The following is a 23,686-nucleotide window of genomic DNA, read 5'->3' on the forward strand; positions in this document are numbered from 1 at the left end:
CAACCCTTTTGTCTTCTTGCTAGACAATGCAAGGATTAACCTAGGTGACCCCCCAAATGATATAGAGCTATGTGTGGAAGGAATATGCATTGCCCCAGCCCATGCTTAGAGGACAAGCTCCATCAGACATTTTCTGAGAGAGATATAAACATACACATGTTAGGCCATGGAACTTTGGGGATTGCTTGTTACAACAAGTATGACATGCACTGGCTAACCCAGATACTGGTGTCAGGAATGGGATATAGAGGCAAATGTTTTTATTTTTCTTAGAAACAAGTTAGTTAGTTTCTGGGATCCTCTTATTCTTCTTCTGTGTTGTCCAAACATGACCTATAAGCTGGTGACATGTGACATGACTTTCAATATAACAAAGGTAAAATCTTGCTTGGTACTTTCCTACTGCCTGATAATAGGTTTCCAGATACCCGAGCTAATGTATCCTCCTCAAACAGCTCACATCTTGGATACAAACTCAGCGCCACACAGCTTAGGATTTTGTCACAGGACACAACTTTGAGTACTAAAGATAGTGGTCAGACTTAGTCAGGAAATCAAAGTCTGACACATAGGATAGCTACCAGGCCACAGCGAGGGAGGAAGACCACTGTCTACCCTCCTTGTAACTTACTTAGTGCTGTGAGAACAGTGCTTAGTGGGGTAAACAGTCCTTAGCGGGGTAGAAGTACCAGGCTAGGAAGTTAGGAGCGTGTGAACATGTGTGTGCTCTTCTTACTCCCCCTCCTCTTCCACAAAGACCCCGAAGGAATGAGGTAAGATGGGAATAGAGGGCATAACTTTAAGATCAAAGCCTGCATCCTGGGGGCAGCCTTGGTTTTGCTAGGTCATGCGGAGTCTAGGGGTTGTCCTAGTTTCATTTCTGTGGCTGTGATAAAACACCCTGGCAAACTTAAGCTTTGGGGAGGACGGAGCATACTTCTGTTGCTGTTTCTGGTTACAGTCCACCACAGAGGAGAAGGCAGAAACTTGGAGCGAGTCACGTTGTATCTAAGCCAACAGAAGAGAGAATCAAATGTAGGCACACTTGCTTGCCTGTGTGCTTGTTCTCGGCTAGCTATCTTCTCTCCACAATGTTCATGGGCCCTGGCTAGGGAATAGTGGTGCCCACCAGGGGCTTGGGTCTTCCTGTGTCAATCAAAGACAGTCCTCTCACAGATGTGCCCACAAGGCATCTCCTCATTAAGATGTCCATTCTTGTGATTTCAGTGACAAATCACTCCAAGGGTCCCATTGGCAACGTAATCTGGGAAACGTAATTTCTATGCTCCCAGGCCTTGGAGGCCAGGGTGATTTTATTTGATTTTTTTGTTTTTAATTATTCTTATTTTTATTAATTACGGTTTATTCACTTTGTATCCCCCCCTGTATCTCTCTCCCTTCTCCCCTCCCAATCCCACCCTCCCTCTTCCCCACTCGTGTCCCTCTTCCAGTCCACTGAAAAGGGAGGTACTCCTCCCCTTCCCTCTGACCCTAGTCTATTAAGTCTCATCAGGACTGGCTGCATTGTCTTCTTCTGTGGCCTGGTAAGGCTGCTCCCCCATCAGGGGCAGGTGATCAAAGGGCAGGCCAATCAGTTCATGTCAGAGACAGTTCCTGTCCCCATTACTATGAAGACACTTGGATACTGAACTGTCATAGACTACCTCTGTGCAGGGGTTCCAGGCCATCTCCATGAGTGGTCCTTGGCTGCAGTATCAGTTTCAGAAAAGGCCCCTGTGCCCAGACTTTTTGGATCTGTTGCTGTCCTTGTGCAGCTCCTGTCCTTGTCAGGTCTTATTATCTCCTACTTCTTTTATAAGATTCCCTGTACTCTGCCCAAAGTTTGGTTATGAGTCTCAACATCTGCCTCGATACTCTGCAGGGTAGAGCCTTTAAGAGGCCCTCTGTGGTAGGCTCCTGTCCTGTTCCCTGTTTTCTCACTCCTCTGATGTCCATCCTCTTTGCCTTTCTGAATGGGGATTGAGCATCTTAGCCAGAGTCCTCCTTCCTGATTAACTTCCTTAGCTGTACAGATTTTAGTATGTTTATTCTATATTATATGTCTAGTATCCACTTATGAGTGAGTATATACCATGTGTGTCTTTCTGCTTCTGGGATACCTCACTCAGGATGATCTTTTCCAGTTCCCACCATTTACCTGCAAATTTCATGATTTCCTTGTTTTTTTTTTTTTTTTTATTTCTGAGTAATATTCCATTGTGTAGATGTACCACAATTTCTGTATCCATTCCTCAACTGAGGGGCATTTGGGCTGTTTCCAGCTTCTGGCTATTACAAATAAAGCTGCTACAAACATGGTTGAGCAGATGTCCTTGTTGTATTCTTGAGTGTCTTTTGATATAGGCCGAGCAGTGGTATAGCTGGATCTTGAGGAAGAGCTATTCCTAATTGTCTGAGAAAGCACCAGATTGATTTCCAAAGTGGTTGTGTAAGTTTACATTCAATAAGTGGGACCTCATGAAACTGAAAAGCTTCTGTAGAGCAAAGGACACTATCATCAAAACAAAACGACTGCCTACAGATTGGGAAAGAATCTTCACCAACCCTATAAAGAGGGCTGATAGAGGGCTAATATCCAGTATATATAAAGAACTCAAGAAGTTAAACAGCAAAAAAAATCAAGTAATCTAATTAAAAATGGGGTACAGAGCTAAACAGAGAATTCTCAATAGAGGAATATTGAATGGCAGAGGAACACTTAAAGAAATGTTCAACCTCTTTAGTCATCAAGGAAATGCAAATCAAAACAACCCTGAGATTTCACCTTACACCCATCAGAATGGCCAAGATCAAAAACTCAAGTGACAACACATGCTGGAGAGGACATGGAGAAAGGGGAACTGCTGGTGGGGCTGTACATTTATTTGATTTTTAAATAAAATATTTGAGATTTTATTGATTTCTGTTTTATGTGTAAGGATGTATGTCCATGTGCTATGTGCATGCAGTGCCTGAAGAGGCCAGAAGAGGATGTTACAGATGGTTGTGAGCTGCCTTGTAGGTGTGAAAATTGAACCCGGGGCCTCTGGAAGCTCAACCAGTGCTCTAAACTACTGAGGCACTCCTCCAGCCTGGGAGGATTTTAACGTGATGAGGATACTTCCTCTCTCTCTACAAAAGAGGGTCCTGCATCATTGCTCTTGGTCCTTCTGGTGAGACATCCAACTGGTTAGCCCTCCATAACCCACAGTTTCTTGAAAACTCTTCAAGAACAAATCTAATGAGGTTTTTGTGACCGGACACGACAGATTGATTGAATTGAGTTCATTAACATAGCAGAATCAAAAGAAACCAAGAAAATGGTTCCTGTGTGCATAACTTAGATCTCTGTGTCACCTCTTCTTGGATCCCAGTCATTCCCCCTAATCCCCATCCAGCAAAGGCACCTTCCTCCCCATCCTGCTCATAGTGAGAATGCTGTGGAGTCCTGGGTTCTGTCTACACACACAGAAGAAGGATGGAGGGTTTGTAGATGCTCTGTCTTCCTGGATCTGTAGAAACTGTCAACCATACTTTTGGTTTGTTTTAAACTGTGTTGTTAAGTTGTTTATAAAGTTGGTTAAAAATGCATCAATATTGTGTTCAGCTGGTTCCGAACACAACCTTGTACTCTGGTAAGACATGGAATTCCTCTTCGGGCTTTGTGGGTTTGGACTGTAAAAGAGTGGAAAAAATTCTCTCAGTGAGGGGGTGTGACATTTGAGCACCTGGAAGACATGCTCAGTTATAGAAAACCTGATACCCAGGGCAGGAGGGGCAGGTTATGGTTTTATTTCACCTCAAAAAGGCACAAAGGATCAAACCCATCCTCTTGGCGTTTACTTTCTTCACTACCCCCAAAGGCTAGAACTATTGTGTCTCTGGTAAGAATGATGGTGGAATGACTCAGACTTATTTACAACCATCAAAGACATGAGAGATATGGATCGTGTCATAATTAGGCTTGTCATAATAAAGGGGTGGCCGTATCAGCGCAATCACAGGGGCTGTGTGATGTCACAGCTGCCTGTGCCCGGCGTTTAGCCTCTATTTTCCACTCCCACCCACACTTATCTCCGGCTATATTTGGTTTTTTTACAGTGCTACCTGGACCACAGTCTGTTGTACAAAATAAATGAGCAGATTGGGCTCCCTGAAACCTATTTCCTTTGCTTATTGATGCTTTTCCTTGGCTTGATATGTTTTGTCCACTTTGCACCTAGAACCTTGGCTAACATAGTCACGAGTTCTGCTTTGTGTGAAGGAGAACTGAGCACTGGGCAATCAGCTAATGAATATTGTTGAGATGGTTGGTGAGTTTGGAAAATTCCACTCAAAAAAAAAAAGTTACTTTCTCCGTAGCAGATTTCCTCTTGGCCACAATTATCCACTGACTTGTCAAGTTTCCCAATGGTCTTTACTGCTGCTGATATACCTACATAATGTATCTGATAGAGTTCATTAGACATGCATACTGATCCCTTTTTTTTTTCTAAGCTGCATTTTTACCAGCCCATGTACTTAATAAATACAGAAAACTGTTCCAGATAGCCAGCATTGCTGTTAATAAAGAACTCTAAGTGTTCTGACGAAAGATAGGCTGTGGTGTTATTTACAGTTCTTGGGCTGGTGGCTCAGATAGGCTGCTCTTACTTGGAGTCTCATGTGGTCATCGTTAAGATGGTGGCTTAACGGAGGCTAGAGCAGCCTGAGCATTTCTCCATTTGTGTCTCTGGCCAGGAGCTAATCCGGACTCTCTCTCCACATTCAAGTTTCTTTAGTGTTTGGCCATCAGATTTTTTACGTTGTGTCCAGCTTCCCCTAGAGCCACTGTTTTAAGACGTTTGAGTGGATGTTGCAAAGATTCTAAAATATCATCTTGAAAGCCATGCAATCATTTCTTCTGTCTCCCATGTGTAAAAGGTTCCACTGGAGAATCTACATTCCGAGGCTTGGAAGAATAGATTCTTCATTAGTACAGGAGAATGATTTGTTCGTGGAAAGAGAGAAATACTTGATGTGACCATCTTAGTGAGAGGTGCCAACAGGGAGTCTCGTCCGGCAGGCGCCATGCTTGGTACAACGTTGGCACTCATGGAGAGGAAGACTTAGCTTGAATTCGACAAGACAGTCTTCATGACTAACTTCTGAGCAATAACTATCAATAGTATCAAGAGTGTTTGCTCCTGAAGCAGACAGAACAACTGTTCTTATCATTTCTCATTTTCTCGGTAGCAAGAAGAAGACATCAGTATGCATCTGACCATCGCTGAATGACCACCTTGCTGCACTGATTCATTCTCTGGCCTCACTCCAACATTCCTTGTGGCTTGACAGAACATTGTTTCATCCCTGCTATGCATGGGAGTTCAAACTAGCTTCTTTGACTCAGAATAGGGACTATTGAAGAAGCTAAAAAGTCAGAGTTTGCTCTTGCTGGGCTTCCATTCTCCCTAGCTCTGTGTATTGTGGGGTTTAGAACAACTTGGGACAACCGAAGTGTTGAGTTCAGACAGTGTGTGATAATTAAGAGAGGCAGCATCTGCTCCCCCCCTGAGAACCCAGCTTTGGAGAGCAATTGACGAACACGTTGCTTTGGTGTGCCTCTCCTCTGCACAGTTAAAGGAAGGAGATGGAGCGAGGTCCTTTATGCAAAAGGAGATTTCAGGTCAGCCTTGTTGACAGAAGGATTGGTAGCACTCAGCAATTCCCAGGTCTTATCACTTTTGGCACCGTTCGTGGCCATTCGATGGTGGCACTCTGAGGGGCTGGAAGAACAGGCTCATGATGACATAAGAGATACCTTGACATTTCAGGAACAAAGGTCAATGTCTGAAAAGGTAGAATTCCTGGGACCCGTGTCAACCCTGTGCCTACTTGAATGTCGTCTTCTGTAGCACAAAAGCACATTATGGGGTCGTTTAAATGGACAACATGATTTGCCATGTTTTCCAGGATGTTTCAAGCAAGGCTGAATTCTGACCCATTACATCAATTGTTCTCTGTGAATCCACTAACTTTAGCTTCCTGGCTAGTGTGCCAGGATCCGTTCTTTCCTTATATCTGGGAATCCTGTAGACCTGGATATGATTTACCAGTGTGAAGACCTTCCATTTTGAATACAACTTTGCTCATCTGAAAAAAAAATCTCTTTTCACTGGAAATTTGCTTGACTTTAATTATAGATAATTCTTCACTCTGCTAGTCAATGCTCATTTGCCATTAAACATATTTAATTTAATTTTAAAAAAGATTTTATTTAATTTTATGTGTATGAGTATTTTGTGAGCAATTTGTGTGTGTACCACATGGTGCCTAGAAAAGGTAGATGCCAGAAGACATCAGCTTCTGAAGTTACAGAGGGTTGTGAGCCGTCGTGTGGGTGATAGAAACCAAACCAGGGCCCTTTGCAGGAACAATAGGTTCTCTTCACCACAGAGCCAACTCTTCAGTCCCTTTGTATTTTATGTTTAATTATGTGTGTGTGCCTGTGTGTGGGGTGTGTGTATGTGAATTCAGGGGTGCCTCTGGAGCTGGAGGTATAGGCAGTGCCGAGGTACCTTAAGTGTCCACCAGGAACTGGTCCTCTGGAGGTAAGAGCAGTGCACACTCCAAGCTGCTGAACCATCTCTCCAGTCTTTGATGTGGGCTCTGTCACACTTTTGGTGCCTGCTTTGCCCAGATGAACGGCAGTGGCCTTCTGCTCACACACAGTACGCACATAAGTGCACACATCTATGTATGTGACGTCTAGAAGCATGTATACATATTTCTGGAGCAGATTCTCAATACCTGACCCACTCTCTTCTAACCCCTCAACGTAAAGCTACAGAGTCTAGGGATTTCCATGCCGACCTGGGGGAGTTAGTCTAGGCTTTCACTGGTGACAGAGTTATGGCTTGCGTCTGTCAGGAAGACTTCTGGCTGTCAGTATCTCCTCTCCCTCCCCACTTCTTAAGGAAACAAAAGCCTCCCGTAGACACCCGATATGAGCCTCATAAAAGCCCTTCAGCCGAGAGCCACCCTCCACTTTCCCCTTCTTACCATTCTTTGCTCTCTAAAATTCGTCTATTTACAGAACGTGGGCCTGTCACACACATTTGGTGAAGAGCTCTGAGGCCAGAGCTACCAGGCAACCCTTTGTGGTTCAAATCCCAAGTCATCTCAGCACTCCTGATGGTAGAGCGAAACAAACCTTCTTCTCATAATTGTGCTTGTACTTAAAATATGAATATAATGATCGATCCTTGTTCACAGACACTCAGCAAGATCAAGAGCAGATCTCTCCTAGGACGTTCCTGAGGACGAAGCAGTGATTGACGGGGAGGGTGAGAGAAACCCACGTTTTTCATGTAGTGGACCCAGAAGTAAGGTCCACCTCATAGAGAATCCAAGCTGATTGATTGCTGTGAGGAAGATGATGTTAAGCCAATTTAGTTATAATTTCACTTTAAATTTTGTTCTTTTTAATTGACATTCAATAATGCTCCATGTTTATTGGTTACATGTAATAGCTCACACCTGGACCCAGGTGTAGCGTTCAAGTGACACTAGTTTCTATATTCAGGACAGGCTAATAAGTATGCAATTTCTAAATGAAAATATTTGACTTTCCATTGTTGGAAGAGGCATATGTTCTAAATGTACAGAGATTACTCTTTTCAAGATGAAAGTGTGGATGAGGTCCTGGTGATGGAGTGGGGCCGGGGGGGTGGGACACGACAGAGATCCAGGGTCTGCGGGCGACCTTAGCTTTCTTCCTCTGCTTGCTACTGGCCCAGCCACTGGATCAATATAGAGTTCATCCCCAGCCAGGCTCCAGGACAGTCCCTTTTAGATGTCAAGAAATTGCTCAACACTAGGATGTTGACCAAAGAAAGTAGATTTTAATCATGCTTTATTTTTTTCGTTTTGTTTTCTCAAGGGTCTGACGGGAACAGAAAGTTTTGAGGGAGTTTACTGTGGATGCAAAGTGACTGGTTGGATAAAGAAGTCCAAAGGTTTTCTTTTTTTCTTTTTATCTGTAGAACAAACAAAGCCTGGCCAAAGGTGACCCAAGCCATGCCTCCCACCTTGTCCCTCTCTCCGTGTCTAAGGGATGTTTGCGTCCACGGTTGCACAAGGGGAGCTTGATCCATGCTGAGCGGAGAGGAGACCATTGGAGATAAAAATAGTCTCTGACCTTTATTCTTCGTTTGACAGGAAACTGATGATGCTGCCTATACAGAAATCAGTTAAAAAATGAAAAATCTATTTGTTGATGAGATATTTTGTAAGTATCCGGGGATTTGTCAGTCGGCACCTAAGTGGCCAGCTTAGGATATTTTAAAAATTCTTTCACCAAGAATAGACACCGCATAGCTTTATAGAATGGTAAAGTTTGTGCACTAATTTGCACATTTGGCTGTTGGTCTGGGTTAGTGACAGGGAACACAATGGAATGATCTTTGTGATTTTTTTTTTTCTTTTTACAATACTCACTAGCAATACTGCTAATAAACAAACACTCTGAAGGTGTTGATCATCCTAAGGAGAACAAATAGGCTATTACAGTCTTACTCTAGGACAGGCTTGCCTTGAACTCATAGTAAGCCTCTTTCCTCAGTGTCCCTCTTGAGGTGGTTACAGCCAGGAGCCACCATCCACGGAAGACATCAATAACGCTGACGGCAGAGTGGGGGCCACTAAATGATTACTCAAACGTCCATGGTTGAGAGACAATTTAAACTGCTTTGACTCTCAGACATCCCAATTATCCAAACATGGATGTGACTTTCTGCTTAACTATTGCTTCTGCTAGAAAAGGGCAGGGGGCCAATCAGGAAGCAGAATAACACATCTACCAATAGGCACTTGTGGAAGGAATGAATTAACTTTCAGAAATGAACTCTCATTTGAAGCTTAGGCCCTGGAGTGTTTTCTAACCCTCCCAAACTTGTGTGTCTCTCGGTATATTTCCCACAAAGAACTATAATAAATAGATAGTGGAGTGCTTAGAGCAAACATAACTTTTGGTTTTTTTGGAAACAAATTCTGATGGGACAGGAATTTTGAGGTGGGAAACCCATGAAGCATTTTGTGTCCAGAATGTGTTGATGCACACATGACAAAAGCAATGGGTTAATATCCGGGTTTTCCGAAGAGCCGCCGCGTCTTTTGGTGCTTATTTAATGTTAAAAGAAAATCCCAAATTTTCCAGTACGGAAAAGAGAAATTCCGGTTTCTAAGCCTGAGCCCTCCTGTGACCCGTGGCTTGGAATTTTGCTTATGACCATCTTGTCAACGGAAAAACTGATGATAATAAAGGTTTAGGTTGCTTATCTTTGAGCAGTTCTACTCTAGATTGTGAAGCATTGCACCGTTTCAGGGGACAGAGGCGACAGTTATCTTCGAGAGTGTGGTTGTTATTGTTTGTTGTTTCTGACCGTGAGCTCTTTGGAACCCTGTAAAGCTTGCGGTCCTATCAGTGCAATGAGCTGCCCCAGCCTGACCCACTGTGTTATGAATCACCTGTTTGAGCTGATTAGTTTTATAGATAGAGTCTCCTTACATATCCAGGCTGGCTTAGAATTCACCGGGTAGCACCGGACGGCCTTGACCTCTTGGTGACCGTCTGCCTCAGCCTCCTTGAGCATGGAGCTTGGGTGCACATCAGTTTACCAGGCTGATCTCCCTTCAAAACCACAGAAGAAGCTTGATGACTGTGGGCTGCGGCAGCGGACACTGCAAACCACTGTGGTTCTGGTTGAGATGTGCAGAGCCAGTGCTGTTAGGTTGGCCGAAAAATAGTTAAGGAAGCAAAGATCTGGGCAGGAGAGATGGCTCAGCTGTTAAAGGCTAGGCTCACAACCATAAACACAAGAAAGCAATGATCCCACACTCCAAATGTTAAGGCATTTGGCGAAAAGGACAGCATAGTGGGAGAATAGAGAGAAGGACATCACAGAGAGAGCTGTGGCAGCACGAGGTGAGGGCTGGCGGGCTCGGAGGGCCTGGCTTTCCAATCTGGCTGAGCGTGATGGGTCTGTTTATTCAGCCACAATATCAGACATTCCCTCTTCCTGCCCGAAGAAGTCCCCTTTGAAGAATGGCTCTGCTGGGGAGCAGTTTCCCCTCAGACCGGCTCCTCCCGCGGCAGGACTAAAGGAAAGAACTGGAAACGCCGCAAGAATGTTCTTTAAAGCGATATTCCAGCACCACGTGAGGGGAGGATGAAATAACGGCACAAGCTCCATTTCCTGGTTGAGGTATTTTTTTCCCCTCTCAAGTGAATTTAGCAGCGAACAAAGATGTCACATGAGTGGGGTTGGGGTCAGATGACGTGGGTACCTCCAGACATGTGTGAGCAAGCTGAGGCCAGGGGCAAGAGACTGCTGGGCAGAGCAACAGTGCTTTCGGTTTCCGTAGGCCCGGAGAGGTCACCTCTGCCAAAGCCAGAGGGGATGCAGCAGGCACAACAGCCTCGACTACAAGGCTTTATGGACACAGCGGTGGTCACTTGTCAAGAGACCAGCCCATGCTTTCGAAGCAAAGCGGCAGACAGAATGTTCTCTGGTGAGTGGCCTGACAAGGCCCACGACCAGACCACATAATCCAGAGGTCAGAATTTTACTTGGAGGTGTCAAATTCATTTCTTGAATTTCAGAGATAGTTTTCTATTTTTTCAAAGGTTCCCATGTGGCCCCCATGCCAACCCTGTGAGGCAAACAGGGAGGGGCCAGTCTCCTGAGCCTTCTGCTTTGGAAATGCATGTGGCACCATTTTGTAGCTCATTACTGGCAGGGCAGGATGACAAGGTAGGCCTTCTGACTCTTGGACCAGGCCTCTTTTGTCAGGGTTTTTGGGACCCACAAAGGGACTGTGGAGTTTCAGAAAAGAGAGAGAGAAAGTGGCATTTCCCACCTGCTCCCAGGCAGTGCTCTTTGGGTATGCTCTGGGGCCTGGCCTTGGGGAGGAGACTCGAAGTAAAACCCTCAGAGGTTAATTCTTCTGCTCTTCTCACAGCTGTCCACATCTGAAGTTTTCTCGTCCAGGCCTTACCTGTGCTGTGTAAACTGGACACTCTCTGGAATGAAAAGGGGTCTTCGTTCCTTCCACGTCTGACTGGAAGCCCCTAGTATACTTGATTCTTGGACAGGTCCACAATCTCTCCAGACTCCAGGACTTCTGTGACCCACGATAGTGCTAGGGCCTAGGCATGGGGTTCACACTTTGGCAACAGAAAGCATTCACACAGGCACTTTAACCCAAAGCGATGGGAAGCAGAGTTTCACTCTAGGGAGTGCTGGATCTGTCTCGCTCCTAGCTCAAAGGGAAACCAGGACTGTTACTGTGAGCTGTGGGTCCTGTTTCCGCACACGACTTTCGTTTTTATCTTCCTGCCGCTGGAGTTGCTCAACACCTGAGCCATATCTTGTAATTATTTCTATCCTCCAAGGCTTCTGAGTGCTTCAACTATCTGTGAATGGATGGGAATCTATCTCCAGCCAAACCCTTATCCAAGTGTCTCTCAGCCTGGAGTTCCAATCAGAGTCACTCAGGGGACGAGTAGTGTAGCTTGAAACAACTCCCCAGATGCCTCCACGGGCAGCAAGGTTTGAGGGCCGTGTTTTGTCCCTGTTCCCTGACTTTGAAAACTCTCTGACTCTAGCCAATGCTAAATCTGCTGTGATGAGCTCTGTGCTTTACAAATCGTGTTTCACATCCCTTTTGATTTAATTCTAAGTGAATACAGCTTGTTGCGATCAGGGCTCTGATTCAGGGACTTCCCCATCCTGTTTACAAAGGAATGGTGCTCTCTCTTTTTACCCTACACTCCCTCACACACCCATCCAGGTGCACTGTCTTCTCCATGTGTCCTGGGGGCTCTACACCATTGCCAGGGACAGCTGCCCTTTGTGACACCTACAGAAGCCCAGCTGAAGCCACCTGGTCTGTACTTCTAGGGAAGGCAGTAGGTAAGAGGCTGAGGTAAGCAACAAGGTGTTCTTCCATGCAGATATTAGAAAATTAAAACAACATTTTTGCTCTTTTTCAAGCTAGACAAGCCATACGGGGAAGAGAAAATGGTGAGATTCCCTTCAGAGAAGGTCAGTCTGATTGGTGCCCTCCAATTAATTAATCCATTAGTTAATTATTTTGAGGACTGGGGCTCAAACTTAGGGCACCACACATGTAGGCAGTTATTCCAGTAGTTAGCTACATATTTAATTTTTTTAAAAAATTTGAGATAGGGCCTTTCTATCAAACTCAAACTGGCCTTAAAATTGTTCTGTTCTGTAGCCGGGAAGAGCTCACTATGCCCTGTCTCAGCCTCTCGAGCCTCTGGGATTGTTGGGCCACGCCACCAGGCTCAACTGTGACCTATATTTTAAAACACCGACCTCCTGACTTCTTTTCCCATCCCGTTTTGCCAGGAATGATGGAAGCTGGAGGGAATGGGCTGTGGCCCTGAACACGCCCTGAGCTCTGGAGACCCAGTGATATAGAGATCTGCCGAGGATGGCTGTTTAAGGTGTCAGTCTGGTTGATAGCTGGAGCCAAGAGAACCCCCTCAGCTGGGAGTGGGAGGTCCCAGGGGTCGGTAGCGTGGACTATGCTTGGCTCAAAGGAGCAGTAGGCTCCACAGCTGGCTCGGAAGCATGGCTGTGCTGTCAGTGGCAAGCTAGTCCCTGTCAAGTGTAAGCAGGACTTTGTCTTGTCTCAAACTTTCTCTTTGATTGCTTGCTAAATGCAGACAGTGCATCATAAGCAAAAAGTTGTCAATTCAAAGAGAAGGTGGGCCTGACATTTCTGCTGGGCCCGGCGTCCCTTCCACTTAGCTGAGCAGGGACCCCACCGTTCATCATGGAGTAATAGATGATTGATTCAACTGCACCCCGATTAGAAAAGGCTTCATTTTACTTGTGCATGGTGCATGGAATTAGTTAAGGGTTGCATAGGAAAGAAGTGATAGACTATTGTTCACACTAAATTATAATGACAGCCTTCCGAACCACTGTGTATTTATTATGTAAGAAAAGAAAATGTCTGGTAAAATTCTGTATAGGTTAATAACACCTTCATAATCTACTCCTTCTTTTCTGTTGACTTGAATAGCCCTCCTACCGACTTTTAATGGATTATTAGAGTTAATTACATCAATTGCAATATAATTGATTCTTAAATACTATGTAGAAACCTCATACAATTATGGAAAAACAAAAGTTATCTAGACATCTCAAATCAAAAAAGATTTGGAATTCCTGTGCATTTAATTCCTGATAATCACCAGTCAGTTTGGACATTAAGATTGCATGGTGTCTTGTTTTCTCTTTGCCAGGTTTTGACAGAATTGATAGTTTTACAACATTTAACTCAATACGCATGGAAATATAAGATTAAAGCTGTGAGAGCTATTTTTTTTCCTTAAAAAAAGATCACTTTATGGCTCAAAAGCTGAAATGTGTTACCTGCTTCACGGTGACAGAAATAAACTCAAGGGAAAAATCAAAAGCGAGTTGATGCTGGGCCTTAGAAATCTCTTCTCCACAGGCATACAGGTGCCCAGGGGCCTTTAGGGTGCTTTATTTTAACTTGGGGGCTTTAAAATGTGACAAGGGGATGAATCACCTAAAGAGGCCCCAGGGTCACCTTCGTGTTACCACTGAGTCGGGCACAACAGTGTTTTCCTGTCAACACCCCTGGCTGAAGACAGCCCTGGCTTTACGTCCTGATCGAAACCCTTCCTCTCCTCCCAGGCCACCGTACACACCCCTCCCCACATTCTTCCCTGAAAGGACTCTCACTTCCCACACTAATTAAGCATTTTGGTCACTCTAAAATGGCTGGCCTTTCCATACTGGCCCGAATATGAGGATGGTCTTATGTAGGCTGCAGAATTGTTGGGAGTTCCTGAGTGCGGCATCCCGGGCATGGCCAGGAAAACCTAGCCTGATTGTTAGATGTCTGGCTTCCGCAGTCATTCTGCCTCTCTTCCAGAACGTTCCCCGAGCCTCGTGTGTAGGAGTTATGCTACAGATATCCACTTGGGGACAGGGCCCCCACCATGGCTGCTTTAAGTGAATTAGTTTTTAAAGCATAGGAAAATATAAATACTACTTTATTTTATGGAATGTGAATTGAGCTTTAATCAGATACCTGTAAGATGTAAAAGTTTCCGTTGGCTTTCCCATAAGCTGAAATGCCATCCTACTTCCAAGCTTTAGTGAACTGGATTAGCCCGTGGTATCGTTCCTGTGAAGGGAAGACCCGTGAAAGAGCAACAAAACCCAGCTTCTTTTGCACAAGCCCAGACACAGCATAATGGTCCTCAAAGCAATCAGAACGTCTTAAATGGTGCCGCGTGCTCAGGGGCAGCAGAGAAAGCGGTCAAGAAGATTAGAGCCCAGAAGCAGACCCAGGACTGCAGAGGAGTGCTGCTGTGAGTGCAGAGTGTGGAGGCATTTCAGATCTGTGGCTCAGCACGTGCCTGGTGCTGGGACAACTGTCTCTCCATCTGGACTTGCACTATACACAGAAGTAAATTCCAGATGGAACAAGGCTCTGAGCATGAAACTCACATCTATGTAAGTACAATAAGAAACTGCATTAACCTTTAAACTTGTAATCTTGAGCTAGAAGTTCTTTGTAAGCAAGATGGCAAAGCCAGAGGTCAGTAAGGAAAACCCAACAGACACGACAGCCTTAAAAAAAATCATTAGAAAATTAGAAGAGAAGAGGCAAACTGAGACAAAAGGTTTGAATTATACATTTTAGAAAAGGGTTCAGATCCATTATTCAAAGAGTACATACAAGTTATGTAGACAGATAGGAGTAGCTTGCTTTTTAAAATGAGCAAAACATATAAAAATCAATTCCCAGAAGAAATGTATGTGACTAGGGGACATTTGAATAATAGGTTTAACCCTGTTTATGGTAAAAGAAGGGTGACAGAAAAGGCTGGGGCTGCTGGTTCTACCACCAGGAGTTGGTTGGATATTTCAGTTAATGAAGACACTGTCTGTAGATCACCCAGGACAGATGCCAGCTGTGTTGCTAGGCAAAATGGAAAGTTCTAGGACAGTCCACATTATATACTTTTTCAGTAATAGTTAAAATTTTTAAATTACGATATTTTAATTAATCATCTGAAAATTCCGTACATGCGTATGCTGCATTTGATCATATCTCATTTCTCTTCCTCCTCACTCCTCCTAGATTTACCTTCCCACTCAACACACCTTCTCCCAACTTCCGTTTTGGGTAATAGTTTTCAAAACACATACATGCATACAAAGCGAGTTTTAATAGCCTCGCATTGCAGATGTGCGGCATAGCAGGTGTCTTGTGATGTAGCACCAACATAGGAGTGAGTACGTATCTGTTCTGCTGAAAAACATTCTTGTTATCATGCTTTCCTGGACCCTGCTCAGGCTGAGCGGCTCCTTTAGGCGGTAGTCTAGGCGTTTAGCCGTACCAAGCCCTCAAGAATGTGCTGCAGTTTCGTTAGAGTCTCCGTTTCTGATCAGATTCTTTCCATCAGTAGGTTCTGGGCAGACAGTGTACAAACTTCAGATTCTCTTGGTTTGTACAAGGGCCACAGTAGACTGGCCTCTCCTGTCACCTGTCTCGAGGCATCCAGGGCCCCTCATCTGCCCCATGGGCACTGGGTGTTAAAGCAATTACATCATCCTCGAATGCAGGAGTCAGCAGGGTGAAGCAAGCTGATGCAGATAAGGCCTCGGCTGTGTTTGAAGCCACCTCTCAATTTTTTGGCAGCAAGGAGTTAACTTTGTTCACTGGTCATCTGGGTCTTTAAGGGAAGCTTTTTTTTTCTCCCCATTCCAACGACTTCCTGTTCGTGGGAAAACGAGAGGAAATGAAGCTGTGACAGAGGACGGGCCCACCCTTTTCCAGTTGTGTGGCTGATTTGTCAGGTGTAATATTGGCACCTGGTGGCTTGTGTTGGCCTGCTGCCCACTCCGGCTGGGGAAGTATCCAAATACTTGTAATAGGCGGTAGGAGACTTCAAAGGTATTTGTAAGAGAAAAGGATATTGTCATTAAGGAGCGTAATGGAGAGCACTCCCAATCATTTAGTGATGTCAAGATGAAAGGAAAATTTTAAAAACACATTATCCAGAGTTTTCTCTTATGTATCCTCTGACCTGTTAAAACAAAGCCATGCCGTAGCTGCTTTAGTGGACATGTCCCTCAGGATATGCACGCACCGAGTCCTTCGTCACCTTGTTTGGGTGACTCTTCCAAAGGGGCCAGTTACTACGTGGGAACTGCAGGTTATGGTTCCTGCTCCAACTCATCTTTAAATATGGACTCTGCTTGCATCTCCTAAAGGAACTGTGACTTTTGACTCAAAGGAGCAATTCCAGCGGTGCTGTTTGGGTCTGATAAATGAAAGGGACAGTGTGAGTTCCCAGAATTCATTGGGAATTCTGGATGGGCACAGCTGGTTCTACCCCGCACATTTCCATTTTCAACAAGATGTGCTTGCTGGGGCTGGAGAGATGCTCAGAGCTTAAGAGCACTGGCTGCTCTTCCAGACGATCTGGGTTCAATTCCCAGCACCCACTTGGCAACGCACAACTGTCTGTAGTTTTAGTTCCAGAAGATCCAGGGCTCTCTGTGGTTTTCATGGCACTCACAGACATGCTATACAGACATAGGCAAAGCACCTGTCCAGATGAAGTAATAAGATGAACTAGAAAAGAAAGAATTGATGCCTTATGAACAATGACACAGGCAGTTGTCTGACAATCCAAGGCAAATTTGTCTATGTCTATGATTTAACTGAACCTCAGTCTGTGGTCGTTAAACCATAATAAATTCTACACATCAATGAGATTTCCTTTACTTCCTGTGATTCATACAAACTTCATTGGCTTGGAGCGTCTGAAACACTCAGCACGATCAGTATTATGGACATGAAAGATGGGTGAGCAGCCTCCCTGAAGTATGCATTCATGAACTCATCATCTGTAACTCAGTCAGCTTTTTAATCAAGTAATTAGTCTAATTTGTTGGCATTTTTGCTGGCCTAACCCGCAGCATCCGATAAATTCAATGCACTTTTAATTGAAAAGATATTTGTTGAATATGTGTTCCATGGAAGGATGTGTGATTGGATTTGTTCTACCAGAGACCAGGGAACATCCTACTAGACATGCCAAATAGGTCCCCCATCTTTTAGTGGTCCCAGAGCCCTCCCCCATCTCCAAGTGGTCCCGGAGGCCTCCATCTCCGAGAAACCAGGAAGCAGAGGGAAATGTCTGTTCCCCACGGTGTCTCTCTTCCCTCCTTTCTTTCCACCATGGTCCTCAGTCTATAGGATGGTACCACCCATACTCAGGGCAGGTCCTTCCCTCTCTGTGAGACACAGACAGTCCTGAAGTGTGCTTCCCTAATCTCCAGGCCCTTTTCAATCCAGTCAAGGTGAGGGTTACAATCAACCACCACAGCCTGGGATTGGCTGTGCTGACTAATAGTTAAAGCTAATTTGAAACGTGAAAGGATGGAGCAGTAGCCAAGGAGCCAACAGAAGATCTGAGTAGCTGATGATAGACAGGGTGTCACAGCCTGCAGGTCCACATCCTGATTCTCCAAGCTGCCATCACCTGCTCTCTGCATTTACGCCAGCCCTTCTCAACTTTGCCATGGCTTGTGCACAATATCCTGGTTTTGTCACTGAATTCTCCCTGATGTCTTTTTTTTTTCTCCCAAACCCGCTTCCTTGATTTCTAGTTATAAACATTTCTCTGGTTTAGGACAAGATCAGCACCTCATGCCCTCAAAATGTTTTGCTAAGACTCAGGTCACTCACCTGTCTTTTTCAAGCTTCAGAGCATTACAGATTGATCACCTGTACAAGCCAGTCACATACAAGTCCGTGCTGCTTAAGCAGGTCAAACACAAACGCCTTCCTTGTTCTGTCAGTGGAGTACAAATGCCTGCAGGGTAAGGATCAATGTTCCTCTTGTACCAATTAAGAATGATGTTTCACTGCTCCAAATGAAGGTCCCTAAACAGAAGACTAAAAAAGAGAGGTTATGTTTTTCCCATAATGCGAGAGGCATGGAGTGAGGCACCCAGAACTGAGGGCTGTGTTTGGGTAGGAAGAGAGAAACCTCTCTTCACACGTTTGCTCAGCTTTAGCATGGATTTGTCTTGTCAGCATCACAAGCCAAACTGATCCTTCTCAAACACAGCGTCTATGCTCCAGATAGTGAGGAGCAGCCAGGCAGAGGGAGGGCTGCCTTGTGTGACGCGCCTCCCTGGGTACTCCATCCCATAACTCTGCCTACCCCGTGTGTCAGCCATGCTGTAGGTGGCCTCTCCTACGTGTAAGCGACACTGGAAATATTATTTTAGTTCGATATATAGCTATCCCCAGAAAAGTCTGTACTGCTTTGGCCAAGAGCTCTTGCTAACTAGTTTTCTTTCTCCTCACTTGTTTGTCTCTATGATATGATAGACACTTAGAACGCACGCTTCTGCATAAAGATATATATGTAAATACGCATACATGTGTACACACACACATGTATTTTTAGGAACTGGTTCTAGAACCATACTCCTTGCCAAGTTCTGAGGATGATTCCCATACATAAAATGACATACTTAACTGCAGTTATATTCTCTTATACAATTCAAATCTTCCTTAGTTACTGTTTGATTTTTGAGACAAGATCCCACACTGAAGCCCAGGCTGGTGAGAACTTACTGCGTAACCCTGCCTGGTTTTGAAACAATCCTTCGGCCTCAGCCTCCAGGGTGGCAGAAATTGCTTACAATAATGATACTACATGACACTACACAGTTGTCACACTGCAGACAAGAACAATGGATAGAAAACCTCCTGTGCATATACGTTTTTTTTTTTTTTTTTTCTGCAATAATCTCAATCCACACGTGGCTTAATTTACAGATCTAGAATCTATGGGTGCAGAAGGCTGACTGTACATTTAAATTTTTGTTCATATTTTGACATAGATATCACATATATGTTATGTATTGTATGTCTAGAGAGGTGGAAGCAGAAAGACAGGTTACACTGTAGCCATAGGTACAGAGAATGTCATGTCTTTACATTTGAATAAAAACGTGGATATGTAGATGCTCACTGTGGCATATTAACTAACAGAAGTCAAAGATTAAAGCAAAACTTTTCTAAAATATCAGGTGTTATGTTAATTACCACGACTGTTACGGTTAAATGCAAGTGGAGGTTCTTTTCTGTAAGTGGCTATTGTTTGTGTACAGCTAAGACAGGCCTTTTCTACTGTTGTAGCCAGATGCTCTTAATTGTTTGGCATTTGTTTATTGTGGTTGTTTGTGTGTATGTTTGTGGGCAAGGGCATGCTGTGGTGCAGTGTGGACAGTCAGAGGACAGTTTGAAGGGCTCTTCTCTCCTCTTCTATCCCGTTGGTTCTGGAGAAAGCAGGTGGTAACAGCTGGCGGCAAGCACCTTTACTTGCTGAGCCATCTTGATGTCCTTCTCTATCCCCTTTCTGTTGTTTGTGGTCAGTCTCCCTGCTGACAGAACTCTGGAGACTCATGGCCTCATGTTTCTCTTGAGTTAACAGGTCCCTGATCAGTGACCCAGGCTTACTTCCTTCACTCTCAAATCCCTGGCATCCTTCCGTGTTGATGCTTTGGCCAGTGATGCTACAACTGTGTTTGTAATCGAGTTTTGAATCTGAGAATCATTATCATCACCTATGAAGGATGAGGAGACATTAATGTAGCCAGAAGAAAGATGCTGAGACACCTGACAATGAATCCATCAACCACAGCCACCCTAAGAGAGACTCAGTTGACCCACTTGTTTTGGGCTGGTGGTTGGCAAAACATCACAGCTGGCTGGTTACCTCATAGTCAGAAATAAACACAGGAGAAAGAAAGAGAGGTTCGACCACAGTTTCATTTCGGGTATTCCCAAGGCCCCTGAGCAGGCCCCATTCCTGTGTGTGATATAGGCACATTTGTGTGCATGGATATATATCATGGAGGCCAGAGAAGGACATCAGGTGTCCTGCTCTGTCACTCTCCGCCTTATTCATCAGGGTAAGGGTCTCTCGCTGAATCTGGAGCTACTCCAGCTGCCAACAGGCCTCAGCACACCTCCTGGCTCCATCCTTTACGTCACAGGGGCATTAGGCACACACAGCTATGTGTGGCTTTGCACCAATGTGCTGCGGGTTTTGAATGCAAGTCCTGACATTTGTAGTACAAGTGAGTCATCTTTACCCACGGAGCCATCTCCCAGTTGCAGGCTCCACATCTTAAAGGGTTTATTCCCTCCTGAAGGTGTCCTCAGAAGGAAGAATCGTTGAACACCCAGACCTTTGAAGTATGTTAAAGTATCCAAACTGTAGCAGGATCAGAATGCAGGATCTGAACCCCTTGAACTAGACTGTAGGGATGAGATGGCATTTGCTGGAAGTCCATTTCCCAGCCTCTCTTCCTGTTATTTTGTAGCCTGTGTGGTTACATCCTGCAAGAGAAGCAGAGGGAAGTGTGTTGCTGACCTCACTACCATCAAGATGGCAGGGAAGTTTCACATTCCCCAACACAACAGTTCTGCCTGTGGTCCTGGCAGAACTTAATCTGTGACTGAGGGGCACACAACAAATATTTATTTTATTTTTATTTCTTGAGAATTTCATACACATAACTAATGTGATCAAAAACACTCCCTATTCATTCCTCTCCAGTTCCTCTTCTATGCCCACTCTTTCTTCCTAATTTTATGTGCTCCCTTTATAAAAGCTACTAATTCCACTTAATGCTGCCAGTATTTACTTTGGTTGGAGGCCATGTACTTGGGCATAGGCTGTCTTTCAGGACTATATCCTTGAAGAAAACTTCCTCCCACCCCCTAAAGTTAATGGTTGTCAATAGCTGTTTAGTTAGGGGTGAGAATTCACACTTCGTCCTCCATCCATGCTGGGATTTTGTTTGGCTCGTTCTTGCTTAGATCTCATGCATTCAGTCACAGCACACAGTTGGTTCCTGAGTGCAACCTCTCTGGGCAGCTCTTCCTCCCTCTTCCTCTTCCTCCATGTTCCCTGGGGCATGACAAGCATTTTTTTGACTCTAGGGCTTCATGGTATGCCTGCCTGAGTATCATCAAGTGGGTGGATGGAGGACCTGTGCTCTCTCTACTAAGGGGCTGAGATGCTGAGGACGGGAGGGATGGAGTCGTAGAACAATGGGAGAAACAGTTAAAGATGCTGAGGACAGGAGGAATGGAGTCACAGAACAATGGGAGAAACAGTTAAAGACAAACAGCATCAGCTGGAGCATCCTTGTTTGTTTTCTTTTGAAACCTTAAAGTTATCCAAATGGAGTGTTAATTTAACAAAAAGGAATGTTTTCTTGGGAGAAGACAATATTTTGAAATGTTTTAATTTATGAGATCCTGTCTTCTTCAGTCTCATTGCTGCATGAGGTTGAACAAATGTTCGCCACAGCTAATTAATTAAGTTTGCAGAAAGGACCAGCAGGGGACTGGAAACTTGAAGTGGAAGTGAGCATTTGACTATAAACACGTTGCCTGCCTGAGAGACTTTATCTGGATCGAGCAGTCGCCGACTTATCCAAAGACACGCTGTATCTCTGGGAAAATCAGGCTTGGCAGGGGAGAAACAACAATTGCTTTTGCTGGCAGCTCTAGTCATTTATTTCCTGGGTTTTTTCGTGGCTCCATCCACACAGCATTATTCTAATGTCCTCTCTGTGCATGAAGGTGACTCTACAGGCTTGACCCAGAGAAAACGGACCTCCTAGGGGAGGAGTTGTGTGTGTGTGTGTGTGTGTGTGTGTGTGTGTGTGCGTGTGCTTGGTCGGAGCCAGGCTCTTTCTAAGTCTCCTTTCTCTGTGAGGAGTCTCATTTTACAGATGAGGAAACCCAAACTCAGAGAGCTTAGCAGCTCACACAGGATCCATTTTCAGGCCGTAGAGAGGGGGTGAGCTCACACCTTCCTGATGTTGCTGCTTTAGTGGCATCTGTGACACAGGGTGGGGAAAGATGGCATCCGGGGTAACTTGGTGGCCTTTTGCATGGTTTTGTGGCCAGGTGAGGACACTCCTGGAAAGACTCAAAGCCACAGAATTTGGAAAATGATCCTCGTCCTTGATTTGTAGACCACATACTGAGAGATTCAAGGTCACATTAGATTTCTGCAAAAGACTTCCTCTCCCAGGGCTCTTTGGGCTTCTGATTACAGTGGGCTGGCCGTGCTTCCCTCAGAAGTTTGAATACAGACCTAATATTGAAAAGAAGATAAGTGTATTTATGGCAGAAATGGAGACTGAAAGATGACAGTGCAGAGAGAGCCTCGAAGAGCCAAGTTCAGATCCTCTTTGCAGAACAGCTGTGACCAACAAGAGGAGGCTTTTTCCAGATAGGAGAGGTGAGATAGAGACACAGAGAGCCATGAAGTGAAGACATCACCAACCTCCAGTTTCCATAGCCCGTCAGCCTCTCAGGCACCCCTTCAGTCTCACCATTCTGCCCCTCACTCTGGGCGCTGTCACTGCATGGAATGAGGCATGTGGAGAGGTTTTGTTAGAATTGCTGCCACAGCTTCACCCTTGTGTTAGTTTGCTTTCTGTGCTGTGGTAAACACCGTGACCAGAAGCGACGTGAGGAGGAAAGACTGGTGTTCGCAGATTCACATCTAGCCACCTCTCTTGTGCAGGCCAGGCCCACCTTTCCAGGTGTGGTAGGCTGGACTCCTACATCAGTTAGTCAGCAAGAGGATGTCCCACAGCCAGTGTCCCATAGGGCAACCTGATGGAGGCAATTCCTTAATACAGATTCAAAATTCCTGGGTGTGTGACTCTGACAACCAAGTTTAGCCATTACAGTCAATTCACAACTCTTTTTTTTTCTTAATTTTCTTAAATTTTAAATATTCATTTTATAATTTTTATTTTAAGTTTATTTATTTTACATCCCAAGTGTGCTGCTCCTTCCTCTCATCCAGTCTCCTCTCTACTTCCTGTCCCCTTCCCCTCTCTCTTTCCTCCCAGAAAAGAGGACTCCCCTGTATCATCCCTCCCCTGTACCACCCCTCCCCCACACATCAAGTCACACCAGGACTGAACATATCCTCATCCACTGAGGCCAGACAGGTCGGCCCTGCCAGGGGACTTGATCTAGTGCAGGCAACCACAGCTGCTATGAGTTCATGGATGCAGTGCTCCTGTCCTGTCCAGAAGGCACGGCTTCAATCTGCTCCATCCCTCCCAGGCTCTGGCTCTCACAATCTTTCTATCCCTCTCTTTCTTGATGGATGAACACTCCACAGACACTTATGCTATGTGCTTTGACCAGTTGTGAGTTTTGCCTTAGCTACCCTCCGGGGCACAAAGAAACCTTTCTGATGAGGCCCAGGAGGGGTGCTGATCTATGAGTATGCAGATACAAGTTAAGAGAACAGTTTGAATCTGTGTCTGTTTAGAATAACTGTAGTAGCAGAGTCACCCCTGGGGCCTATGAACTCCCCAGCCATGGGCTTGTGGCCAGATTTACAGAGTCCTAGGTGTGTGCGTCCTCCTGTGGAATCGACGTTAAATCCAAGCAGAAATGCTTGTTGACCCTCATAACGTTTGTGACACTGTCACACTGTAGGCATATGTTGCTACGCTGGCCAATAGGGTCTGCTACTGTAAGATGCAGGTAG

At 45.0% G+C, this 23,686-nt stretch overlaps 1 long non-coding RNA gene across 1 annotated transcript in view; it reads left to right on the top strand.

Moving 5' to 3' along the window:
• Nucleotides 1–11,986: 11,986 nt before the first annotated feature.
• LOC132646426 (uncharacterized) overlaps nucleotides 11,987–23,686 on the top strand; it is a 58,503-nt gene continuing 46,803 nt past the window's right edge. The window contains exon 1 of the long non-coding RNA XR_009584689.1: nucleotides 11,987–14,567. This is a non-coding gene — a long non-coding RNA (uncharacterized LOC132646426). The remainder of the gene's footprint in view (nucleotides 14,568–23,686) is intronic.

This window comes from Meriones unguiculatus, chromosome 11, assembly GCF_030254825.1.
Source record: "Meriones unguiculatus strain TT.TT164.6M chromosome 11, Bangor_MerUng_6.1, whole genome shotgun sequence".
NCBI lineage: Eukaryota > Metazoa > Chordata > Mammalia > Rodentia > Muridae > Meriones > Meriones unguiculatus.